The sequence below is a fragment of the Motacilla alba genome, chromosome 1 (assembly GCF_015832195.1).
Source record: "Motacilla alba alba isolate MOTALB_02 chromosome 1, Motacilla_alba_V1.0_pri, whole genome shotgun sequence".
NCBI lineage: Eukaryota > Metazoa > Chordata > Aves > Passeriformes > Motacillidae > Motacilla > Motacilla alba.
This window is the reverse complement of record NC_052016.1, coordinates 890818-902796: the sequence shown is the minus strand read 5'-3', so window position 1 is coordinate 902796 and position 11979 is coordinate 890818.

Sequence of the window (11979 nt, the reverse complement as noted above, 5' to 3'; positions counted from 1 at the left end):
CACCCTACTCGAGTGGGACACACTGCTCGAGTGGGACACTCTGCTCGTGTGGGACCCCCAGGCATGTGGGACACCTCGCATGTGTCACCGGGACACCCCGGCGGTGTGGGACACCCTGGGCGTGACACTGGGACACCCTGCTCGTGTGGGACACCCCAGGCATGTCACCAGACACCCCGAGAATGTGGGACTCCCTGCTCATGTCACTGGGACACCCTGCTTGTGTCTCGTGTGGGACACCCTGTGCATGTCACCAGGACACCCTGCTCATGTGGGACACCCCACTCGTGTCACTGGAGCTCCAAAAGGCTCGGGTGGGACGGGACATGCGGAATTGTCCTGCTCCACCTGCTGCCGTGGGCACGGACACCTTCCACCAGGCCAGGTTGCTTCGAGCCGTGGCCAAGCTGGCACCTTCCAGAACTTTCCTCATCCTCAGGGCACCTTCCGTGACCCCAGGACGTGCCCGTTCTCAGAGCTCCTCAGTGCACAACCAGGACCTTGTCCATCGGCTGAGTCCCTCAGGACACCCCAAGAACTTCCCCATCCTCAGAACTCCCCAATGCACCCCCAGGACCTCCCCCATCCTCACGGCACCCTCAGAATTTCTCCATCCTCAGTCACAGCCGTGGGGCGAGCGGCTCTCGGGTGGATGTGCCGGGGTGTGGAGGCGCGAGGAGCAGCAGGATGGAGGTACAGCTGCGTGTCTGGCCTTGGTGCCCGAGTCCTCCCGGCGAGGGAGGCTCCGGACGCGCGTTTCCCAGCCTGGCACGCGCCCCCGGCGCGCTGCTCACGTGCAGCCGCCAAGGTCAGCGGCACAGATCCCTCCAGCTGCAGCACATCCGACACCGGCGTCCAGCCGCGCCGGGCTGGATGCTGAGCCACTTGCTCCCACCAAAGAAGGTGTTGGAGGGCCCTGGGGGTTTGTTTGAACACTCTTGGTCTTGCCCACAGCAGAGATTTGCCCCTGCCTTGCCTCACGCCGATGCCCAACAAGCTGGCTTTGGGGAGAGATAAGTTTCTGCCCAAGCTGTTGAGGCCCTCATTGCTCTGTCCTGCCCTCAGGAAAGGGATGAGAGAGCAGCCCCCCCACGCCCGACGGGAAGCAAAGTGGCAGATCTCGAAATTAAACAACTTTAATGAAATATCACTGTGATCCCAGCCCCAGCCCCGCCAGAGAAGCCTCAACACCTCCCCGGGTGCCCCAGCCGTGCCCTTTCCGTAGCCAGGGACATTTCCTTCTGCTCTGCCTGCACGGGGAGGCTGCCACAGTCAGTGCCACGGATCCTGAGGGCAGGAATGGAAGTGGAAAACTCCTCCCAGCGCTTTTCAGCAGGACTTGCAGCTCAGCCAGCCCCGGTACTGCTGTGGGCCTTCCTCATCTCAGGCAGGTGTGAGCTCCCCGTGCTTCCCAAGACATCCTGTGCCCTCCAGGCACGGGGGCTGTGCGAGTCCTGGGAGCTGTTTTGGGTACTGCTACAAGACAAATTGCCTGTGCAGAAGTGTTTACAGGTATTCCCAAGCTCCCACCACTCCGTGCTCAGGCAGTAATTGCCAGGCAGCTGACAGGGAGAATTTACTGCCTGTTGGTGTTCACAATGCAAACTCTCCCTGGGTTTGCTTCCCTTTGCTTCCCTGTTTGTTTTCTAACACAGTGTTGTCTGGCCTGAGCTTCTTCCTTATCCTGAACGTGTTCCTGGCAAGCTCAGGAGGAAATCCAGGTGAGGTGGGAATGCCCAGGTATCCCTGCCATTCCCACGTCAGCCATTCCCACCCTCCAGGTGCTCCTTGTGCAGCCACAAGTGACCCGTGGTGTTTTCTTTGTCACATTTGGAGCTGTCACATTTTGGCCAGGGGCAGAAAGGAGTGGGGAGAGCTCCAATTCCCAGTTCTTCCAATGCTTTACCTTCTTCAAACATTCCTCTGGCAGAAGAAAAGGAAACATTCAATCCCTGTCCCTGTTGCCCTCCCAGTGCTGCTTTCAAATGCCAATATCTGGATTCCCAGTAGGATAGAAATTTACAGTCTCTGTTCGTTCTCACTTCTTACTCCATTCCACGTGAAATCTCCCTAAATACACATCTGCATGTGGACAGCTCCCTCCTTTTTGGGAATCCCCTCCCAGCTGTATTTAAAGCTGTCTCAAGACTCCCCAGACATCAGCCTGAGCCTGCTTCCATTTTTGTCCATGATGGGATTTGCTCCCAGCAGAAACATTTGATCCTGAGACCTCGTAAACCTATTCCCAGGTGGATGTTTGATATCCCTGGAATGAGATCTGAGTGCCTGAGGGTCTCTCGTGCACATCAGCAACACAAGTAGTGACTACACCTGTCTGTCACACATGTGTGGGCATCCCATGGAGCATCCCAGAATCCCAGAGTCATCAGGAATGTGGGAAGAGCCCTTCAGACCATCCAGCCCCAGCAGCATCACCCCAAACCCTGTCCCCAAGGCCACATCCAGACTGCTCCTGAACACTCCCACAGACAGTGACTCCAAACCTCCCTGGGCAGCTCAGCCCAAGGCCTGGCCACTCTGCCAGGGAAATTTTCTTTCCCAATCTCCAGCCTGAGCCTCCCCTGGTGCCATCTGAGGCCATTTCCTCTCCTCCTTTCCCTGCCCCTCCTGGCAGGAGTCGTGCAGAACCATGAAGTCCCCCCTGAGCCTCCTTTTCTCCAGGTTGAGCCCCCACAGCTCCCTCAGAAGTTTTCCAGCCCCTTCCCAGCTCTGTTCCCCTCCCTGGACACGTTCCAGCCCTCCCAGCCCTGCCCTCTCCTGCCCTGCCCATCCTTTTAGGGAAGCTCAGGATGATCCCCAGATCTTTCACCACCCATCTAAGGTGTCCACCCTGTCCAAGCTCCCTTGAATCTCACAAACTCAGTTTTTCCTCCAAAAGCATCCAAAGACTGTAGGAAGTGTAATATTTAATATTTAAAAGCACAGGGTTAGAGAGGTTGGTCTGAACGAGTGGTGACCATGCCCTGAATACTCAGTAAGGAAATAAAAACTCCCCTAACAGAGATTTTATTTACTTTAATAAATAATAAGTGTCATGCAAAATGTCCAGACTTTTTCATGCTGCAGTTTGGGCAAACCACCCTCTCCTCATCCTGCTGTGTATCCCATCCATCCCTATCCCAAAGAGCAGCACAGAGAGCACGGTTGAATAATTCCACCCTTAACAGATCACCCTTTGTAATAAAGCACAGATAAAAATATGTCCTCCTGCATTCCATATACACATGCCAAGGTCTTCCTTGGGAAAGATGTTGGGAATGTTTGAGGCTTGTAGCAAAGTGGGGCTCTGCTCCCAGGGAACAGGGACAGGACAAGGGGAAATGTCCTCAGGCTGTGCCAGGGGAGGCTCAGGTTGACACCGGGAGCAACTCCCCCATGGAAAGGGTGCTCAGGCCGTGGCAGGGGGTCACAGCTTGGACTCGATCATCTGGGAGGGCTTTTCCAACCTCAATAATTCTGGGATTCCATGAGAAAAAGTCCTGCAATATCTCAGAGGCTCCTGACAAAGAAGCTGGGCCAGCGTCATGGTTAAGTGTGAAAATGAAAGACAAAAATTGGCACTCCTAGAAGCTCAAAATCACCATTCAGAACTTTGCTAAACAGCAGCTGTTTCTGGTTTTTGCAGTTTCTTGACTAGGCTGCACTAAACCTCCCTTTTCACCCCATCCTCTGTGCACCACAGAAAGACAATTCTCTGATTAAAAAACCTTTAATTTCCACCTATGGCACGTTGCTCAATATCGAAATAAAATCAAAATTTATCACAGGTTTAGGACTGGGATGTTGGTTACCTCCAGCCCCACGTCAGGAGAGATGTTTGGAGGTGTTGGTAGGATACAGGAGTTGCCTGTGGAAAGAGGAATTGCCCTGCTGGGTGAGGTTTTGTTTGCCTGGCTATGGGCAGGGGTGTAGGACAGGTGCAGGCCTGTTCTCCCTGCTGTTTCCTCACTTCTCCAGGAGGCTTGTCCACAAACACCACACGTTTCAGGTGGGTTCGGGATTTAGGACCAGGATCTAATGAGAGGATGTAAAAGAGAGGGGAAAAAGAAAGGGAGGAGAATAGATGGGAAAAGACTGGGATGAAGAAAGGCTAGATTTGAGAAAGGTGAGGACAGGGGAAGATGGGAAGATGAATGAGCAAAAAGAGAACAGAAGAATCATGGATTTGTGTGTCCAGAGGAGGCTCCAGGATGAGCAGAGGGCTGGAGCAGCTCTGCTGGCAGCAAAGGCTGGCACAGCTGGCATTGTTCAGCTGCACAGGAGAAGCTTTGGGCTGAGCTCAGGGTGGCCTTGCAGGGCCTGCAGGAGCCCCAGGAAACCTGGAGAGAGACAATTCCCAGGGCATGCAGGGACAGCACACAGGGAATGGCTTCAAACTGACAAGAAAGTAGGGTTAGATGGGATTTTGGGGAGGAATTGTTCCCTGGCAGGGTGGGCAGGGGCTGGGATGGAATTCCATCCCTGGATCCCTGGCAGTGCCCCAGGCCAGGCTGGACACTGGGGCTGGAGCAGCCTGGCACAGTGGAAGGTGTCCCTGCCATGGCAGGGGTGGCACTGGGTGGCTTTGAGGTCCATTCCAACCCAAACCATTCCATGGATCTGGGATCTCTCTTGTCACCTCCCTTCAGTCATTTCCCTTTGGTCACCCCAAAGCTTCTCCTCTCCAGGTGAACAATCCCAGCTCTCCCAGCCTTTCCTCCATCCCTCTGTTCGCCCTGGTGCCTCCTCTGGAATTGCTCCAGCAGTTCCATGTCCATCTGCCACAATGTGATGCTTGCACACGATGGAAGGAGTTCAGATTCTCTTTGCTGTTTACTTTTAAAAAGCTGCATAATTGCACACATCCAATCTGCTTTAAATGAGGGCTTAGGTTGCAAAATCAATACCACATAATGAGGAGCGTTATTTCTCCTTCCTCTCCTTTGCATCTGCATATGCAAAGTAGATAATTGCCCACTTTTCTTTTCCATGGGCTCCGTGCCACATTTATTTTTCAGGGTGGAGCCACTCTGGAGCTGTGTCAGGATGACATAGTGGAGGAGGCTGCTGTCTCCAGAAGTTTTTCCACATTTGTTTCAGCAGACAGAAGATGAGCAGTGAATTTGCAGGGGATTATGTGGAAAAGGATGAGCTCTTGGGTTTAAACCAGCTGGGATGTGCCTCAGGAAGGGACTGAATCCCTTCTTCCTCACTTGGGTGGGGCTGCACGAGTCAGTTAAACCACACTTCTTGCAGGTGGCCATGAATTTCACCCTCCCAGTTTCTGAGTGTCTGAATTGACATTTTGTGGTCTCATTTGCAGAAGTGCTGAATGATCCCAGATGGAATAAATTCAATTGGTGCTACACATGTGAAGTGCTCTGAATGAGGAACGCAGCAACTTCTTGAAATATTCACTTGAACTCTTCGCTGTCTCAAACTCAGGAGCCAGAATCTAAAGAACCTTCAACTGCAGGTAATTCCAGCCCATCCCAAACCCATCACACCCAGGAGGAAACAAAACCTGTTTATGGCTGATGGTTCCTCTCCATGGAAAGGGGGGGAAGGGGCATCTTCCTGCTGTTTATCCTGATATCCCAGAAGTGTCCTGCCCAAAAAAAACTGAACCCAGGATGGCTGGGAAAGTTGTTGTGACTCCCCTGCCCCTCTCACCCTTCTCCTGAGTGTTAATGGCTCTGCCAGGTGGGACAAGGAGTCTCCAAAATTCCTGACAGGAGGGGACAGAGAGCCGGGTCGGGCTGTGCTGCCAGGGAACAGGGACAGGAGCAGAGGGAACGGCCTCAGGCTGGGCCAGGGCAGGCTCAGCTTGGCCAGCAGCAGGAATTTGCCCATGGAAAGGGTGCTCAGGCCTTGGCAGGGGCTGCCCAGGCAGCTTTGCAGTGCCCATCCCTGCAGGTGTCCCCTGCAGGTGGCACTGAGTGCTCTGGGCTGGGGACAAGGTGGCCGTGGGGCACAGCTGGCACTGCCTGGGCTGGCAGGGCTGTGCCAGCCCCGGGGATTTGGGGATTCTGAGAAACACAGCTGGGTGCTGGTGGGAATGACTGTGGAGGGCTCTGGGAGGGCTCAGTCCTTCCAGAGAAAGCTCTGGCAGCCAGGGGATCAAGGTGTGGTTTGGGAGGTGCAGTCAGCAGTGGGGCTCAGCTGGGTTGTCCTGAATGCTGAGTGCCAGGAGAGCCTGGGGAAAAGGGGGAGGAATGGCTCAAGTAAGAGAAGATTGAAACTGGCAGAGAGGCAGGCAGCGATGGAGCCCAAAAGTAACTGTAACAAAGTGTAGCTTGTGTGGAATACAATATAAAACTAGAGAGATACAAAATGAGATTAGGTGGGATTTTGGGCAGGAATTGTTCCTGGCAGGGCGGGCAGGCCCTGGCACACGGTGCCCAGAGCAGCTGGGGCTGCCCCTGCATCCCTGGCAGCGTCCCAGCTCAGGTTGGGTGTGGAACCTCAGGGAAGGTTCCCTGTCCATGACATGGGGCTGGATGAGCTTGGGGATCCCTCCAACCCAAACCATTCCATTGTTCCCTGAGGAGGGAACAGCTCTAAGTGCAAGAACAGGCAGAGGGAGACTGGCAGAAGCTGCAGAGCCACCACAGGCACACCTTTGGTCCCATCTTCAGGCCACAACTCAATTAAATCCCAATCAGTGGCTCGTTAACCCTCCAGTGTGAGCAGACTGGGAACAGCAATGAAAACAGAAGCCAGTAAGAGTGAAAATTAATAAAATCAATGTAATTAACAAAGGGAAGAGACAATTCCAGGTAGGTGTGGCTGTCCTTTGGGAGTTAGAGCAAGAAAACTGTGAAAAACAGATGTGCTCTTCCTCCAGGATGGCAGGATGGGAAGAGGTGACACAGGGAGTGCCAAAATGATTGATGGCTTTTTCTCCTCACTCCTCAGCAAGGAGAATGAACAATGGTCCATTGAGTGACCACGAAGAACAGAGAGAACAGAGCAGAACATTTCAGCGAGTTGGGGTTTTTCCAGTCAGCCAGACCTGGCAGAATCCAGCTGAGAGGACTTGGAGGACTGGCTGTATCCTAGAGGAATCCACAAGGAATCCCTTCCCACACCTGGAAAAGGGAAGAGCAAGGACGGGTGCTGCAGTCACCTGAGTCAAAAAACCAGCTTGGGCAATGTCAGAGCAGAAAACAGCCCGACTTGAATTCCTGGAAATTTCTGGAAACAAATAATGAAACAAAGTTTTCTTTTATGCATGGGAAGTAATGAAATGATAAGTGGAGGCCAAGAATGATTTGCCAGGAACAAATCCTGCCCAGCCAGGCTCATTTCCTCCCCTGACAAGTAGCAGCTCTTATGGACAATAGATATTGCATATCTTGACTGGAGCGAGGCTTTCAGCACAGCCACCGCTGAGGGAACTAAAATGAAACCATTGTAAGGTGGACTCAGCTGTTTGAAACATCAAAAACCCTCCGAGAGGGATCGTTGTTGGTGTGGAAAAATGATGGAAAGCATTTTTGCAGATGCTGTGCCCGGGGTTTGTGCTATTCCCTGTTTTCCTTGTGTTTTGGAGGATGAAGGATTGAGTGGGAAAGTTCTACCAGGATTAACATCTTGATCCCTGAAGAAATGGTGTAAAAATGGCAGGATTCAGTGCAGGTGTAAACTCAGTTTTAGATAAGAATAACCCCCCCAGTGGAAGGAGCCAACAAGGCAAAAAACCTGGACAAAAACCTGCGGGGATTTTGGAAGAACTTAAGCTCCCTGGAAATCAAAACCAGTGTGGGAAAGCAAGGATTGTCCTGAAATGTCTAAACAGGCTGGTTGGGATGTGTGGAATAATTCCTGCACTCCCGCTCAGCCTGGGGAGGCGAAAAAGGAAAAATGAATTATTTCCCCTGGTCAGTGAACTCGAGAAACCCCAGCTGGTGGGGCAGTGAGGAAGTGGTCTCCAGCTTCCTGACGAGGCCATTAGGGAAAGTCCAGAGAGCACAAAAACGGTGCTAAAAGTCTTTTAAAAACTGAAACCCCAAAAGGAAATCTCAAAGATCTGAGTTTGGTGGTTTTAGTCTAAAGAAAATAGGACAGAGAAGAAACATGAGAAGAGTCTTCAAATATGTAACAGGTAGAAGGCAGCAGGAAACTCTCCATGCTTGAAGGGGAGCAGGGAGCTTAAACAATATCCAGAATTACAGTTTCTGCTGGATTTAAGGGAAAACTTCCCAGTTAGGGAGTTAAGGAAGCCTTGGAGGGCACTGAGGGCATTAAATGCAGCTGGAAAAAGCACCACAGATTATTGGTGTGTTGGGGAAGCCCCGAGGGAAGAAGCTTTGAGGCAAATGTACCTAAAAAGCTGCAGAAATGGATTTGAAAGGCTCAGGTGATATCTGGAGCTGGAGACATCCCGAGGGTGCTGTCCATGGGTGAAGCATCTCTCAGCTCCCAGGAAGTTCTTTCCAGCAACCTCAAAGGAGGAAAGAAAAAACCAGAAATATCAGCTTTAAGATGCAAACATTGAAAGGTTTCTGAGCCCCAGATAATTTCTTGAGGTCTCTTTGTGCCTCTAATGACTGCAAACAGACACAGACGGTGCCAGAAGGGCTGAATTCCTGCTTCAGTGGTTTCCTGCTGCAGGTGAGGAAAGGGATGCTAAGCTGTGGTGGTGTCTTTTGCAAAAATAAATACATAAAGATAGAGATATAAATAAATAAATCAAGGTAGGCTGCATCCTGTGCATTTCTGGCAAGAGCAGCCTGCAATCCCATCACCTGGGAGACAACCAGGGACTGGCACTGCTGCTGTGCCAGGGAACGAGAGGTTTTGTCAGGAACCTGAGGGATGGCTTTGCTTGGATCCCTCTGCAGACATTTAGGAGGCAACAGAGCCAAGGCAAGGAAATGAGAAGCAGCAGAGGTACAAAGAGCTGGGGAAGGGGCTGGAGGATTCCTGAGGGAGCTGGGAAGGGGCTGAGCCTGGAGCAAAGGAGGCTCAGGGGGCCCTTGTGGCTCTGCACAAGTCCCTGCCAGGAGGGGACAGCCGGGGGGGTCGGGCTGTGCTGCCAGGGAACAGGGACAGGAGCAGAGGGAACGGCCTCAGGCTGGGCCAGGGCAGGCTCAGCTTGGCCAGCAGCAGGAATTTGCCCATGGAAAGGGTGCTCAGGCCTTGGCAGGGGCTGCCCAGGCAGCTTTGCAGTGCCCATCCCTGCAGGTGTCCCCTGCAGGTGGCACTGAGTGCTCTGGGCTGGGGACAAGGTGGCCGTGGGGCACAGCTGGCACTGCATGGGCTGGCAGGGCTGTGCCAGCCCCTCCAGGGATTGTGGGATTCTCTGATTCTGGGAAATTGGCTGAGTTGCCACTTCAGCTCCTTCCAGAGGGTTCTGAGGTCGTGCTGAGCAATCCTCCCCGTGCTGGGGATGTGATAATGGAATTCTCTGCAATTAAAGCGACGCCTCCCCCAGAAGCCTCTCTCTGCTTCTCTAGCTGTTTGTCCTCTTCTCTGGGCAGCAATTTGCTGCTAATAAATCGTGTTGTGCAAATAGAATATCATGAATCAACTGATCCAATTTAATCAAGTTTAAACCCACATTTTCAACAAGGAATCCCTCACCCAGATTAATTTAGAGAAGTGCAGGGTTTTGATCCCTTCACCCTTGGAAATCACACATGCAAAAGCCATGTTGCTGTTCAAAGTGCTGATATCCAGCAGAAATGCTCAGAATCTGGGAAATACATGAGAAAAGCAAGAAAAATGATCAAGAAACATTATTTCTCCCTTGTTCCAGTGGAGCCCACCTGCCTTCTGCTTCCCTGATCATGGTGGCTCTTCCCAAATTCCAGTTCTTTGAAGTGGTGAATGTTCAGCCAGGCTCTGTCTCTCCTTTTGTTTTTTACAGAGGGAATTTCTGCACCGTTTTTTCCTGGACATCCATTCTTTCTTCCATTCAAAAATTCTTTTCACGTTCAAAAAGTGTGTGAGGGCAGAAAATGCAGATTTCAGGCATTTCTTCAGCATTTCCAGGTCTCGGAAAATCCATCTGGAGTTGTGACTTTGCTCCAGCTCTCATGGAGCTGCTGCCCACCTGCAGATCCCTCTGTGCTCCAGGCACAGCCAGCCTGGTGCTTCCAGGAGTTCAATCCCTGTGCAGGACTTCTGATGGAACAGGAAACGTTTGGATTTCCATTTGAAGAACAATTCCATTTAAAGATTCCATGATCCAGAACACGCTCAAGGGGTTTTGTCCAAGAAATCCCCAGGAAAAAAAAAAAACAAAAAAACAAACCAAAAACAAAAGAAACTTCTGTGGGTCAATGTAGAGATGTTGGAAATAATAAATGAGAAATCCTGGAAGCACAAAGTTGGAAGAGACCTTCAGGATCATCCAGTCCACCCAGCAGCACCCACCTGGAGAAGAGCTGCAGGTCCCACATCGTTGATTCCAGAAGATTCAGGAATTCTCTCTTGGAATGACACAAAGTGGGTTCATCAGGCACCTCCTCTGTTGATGTCAGGCAGAGAAAAATCATCCTGGGGGCAACAAAAGGCCTTGCTGTTACTCTTGCTTTCTTTATTACGTGGTGACAATTCAAAATTTACAATTTCGAGTGGCAAACAGGATCCCATGTTTTTCCCCAAGTCAGTGGACAGAGCTCACTGGAGCCACACTCCAAAGGAATTTAGTCCTTCCAATAAAATAGTAAGGAAATTGTTTGGTGCAATGTGAATAATTCAACTCCTTTGGATAATCCCCTTCTTCCTGCATGTTCAACCCGCAGCAGACGCCACAGAATCCCATCAGAAGCCTCAAACTCAGTTTGTGCTGGTGATTAATGCAGGTGTTAATTCCTCCAATTAGCATTTGTGCAAAGTTACTCTGCTTTCCAAAGATCAGGAGCTCACAGGTGTTGGGTGTCACTGATATCATCGACCTGGGGCATTAAATCACCAGGGAATTCGGGAGGCTTGAAGAATTTAATCACAGTTTTTCTCAAACCACTCCAAAATTTCTGGTAATTTGTGTCCCCGCCTGGATGGGAAATCAGTAGTAAAATATCTATTTGAGAGTGTTTCAAACCCCCGCACCCAGCCAGGCTGCCAAACTGAAAGTGAAAGCCAAGAGATTTTGCTGAACCCCTACGGATTTGAAAGATTTGGGGCTTTTGGGGTTCAGGACTGAGGTCAGAGCTCACCAGGAGCTGCAGCTCCTCCAGAGGGGCATCACCAGCCTCAGTGCCCTGATGGCACCTGAGCTCTTCCAGGAATTTGCTGGAAGTTTCTTCAGGGCAGTGCAGGAAACAGCTCAGGGAGAAAGCTCCAGCTCAGCGTGGGGTTTTTATTCACTGGGAAGTAACAAAGGAAAGGCCTTGGAGGAAAACTCTGCAGGCAGGAAAATCTGAGTGCACAAAATCAACACCAGGGAGTCAGAGACCCATTTGGGTTGGGAGGATCTTAAATCCCACCCAGTGCCACCCCTGCCATGGCAGGGACACCTTCCACTGTCCCAGGCTGCTCCAGCCCCAGTGTCCAGCCTGGCCCTGGGCACTGCCAGGGATCCAGGGGCAGCCCCAGCTGCTCTGGGCACCCTGTGCCAGGGCCAGAGGCTCAGCTCTCTCTGCCACACTTCAAATAAAAACTCAGAAACCTCTCTTAGGATCTCAACCTCAAAAAAAAAACCAAACCCAAAATTATACAGCCAACATGGGAGAGCTCAGAGCCCCCGGCAGGGCCTGAAGGGGCTCCAGGAGAGCTGCAGAGGGACTGGGGACAAGGATGGAGGGACAGGAGCCAGGGAATGGCTTCAAAGTAGGATTGGATGGGATCTTGGGAGTTAGGAATTGTTCCCTGGCAGGGTGGGCAGGGGCTGGGATGGAATTCCCAGAGCAGCTGGGGCTGCCCCTGGATCCCTGGCAGTGCCCAAGGCCAGGCTGGACACTGGGGCTGGAGCAGCCTGGCACAGGGGAAGGTGTCCCTGCCATGGCAGGGGTGGCACTGGGTGGCTTT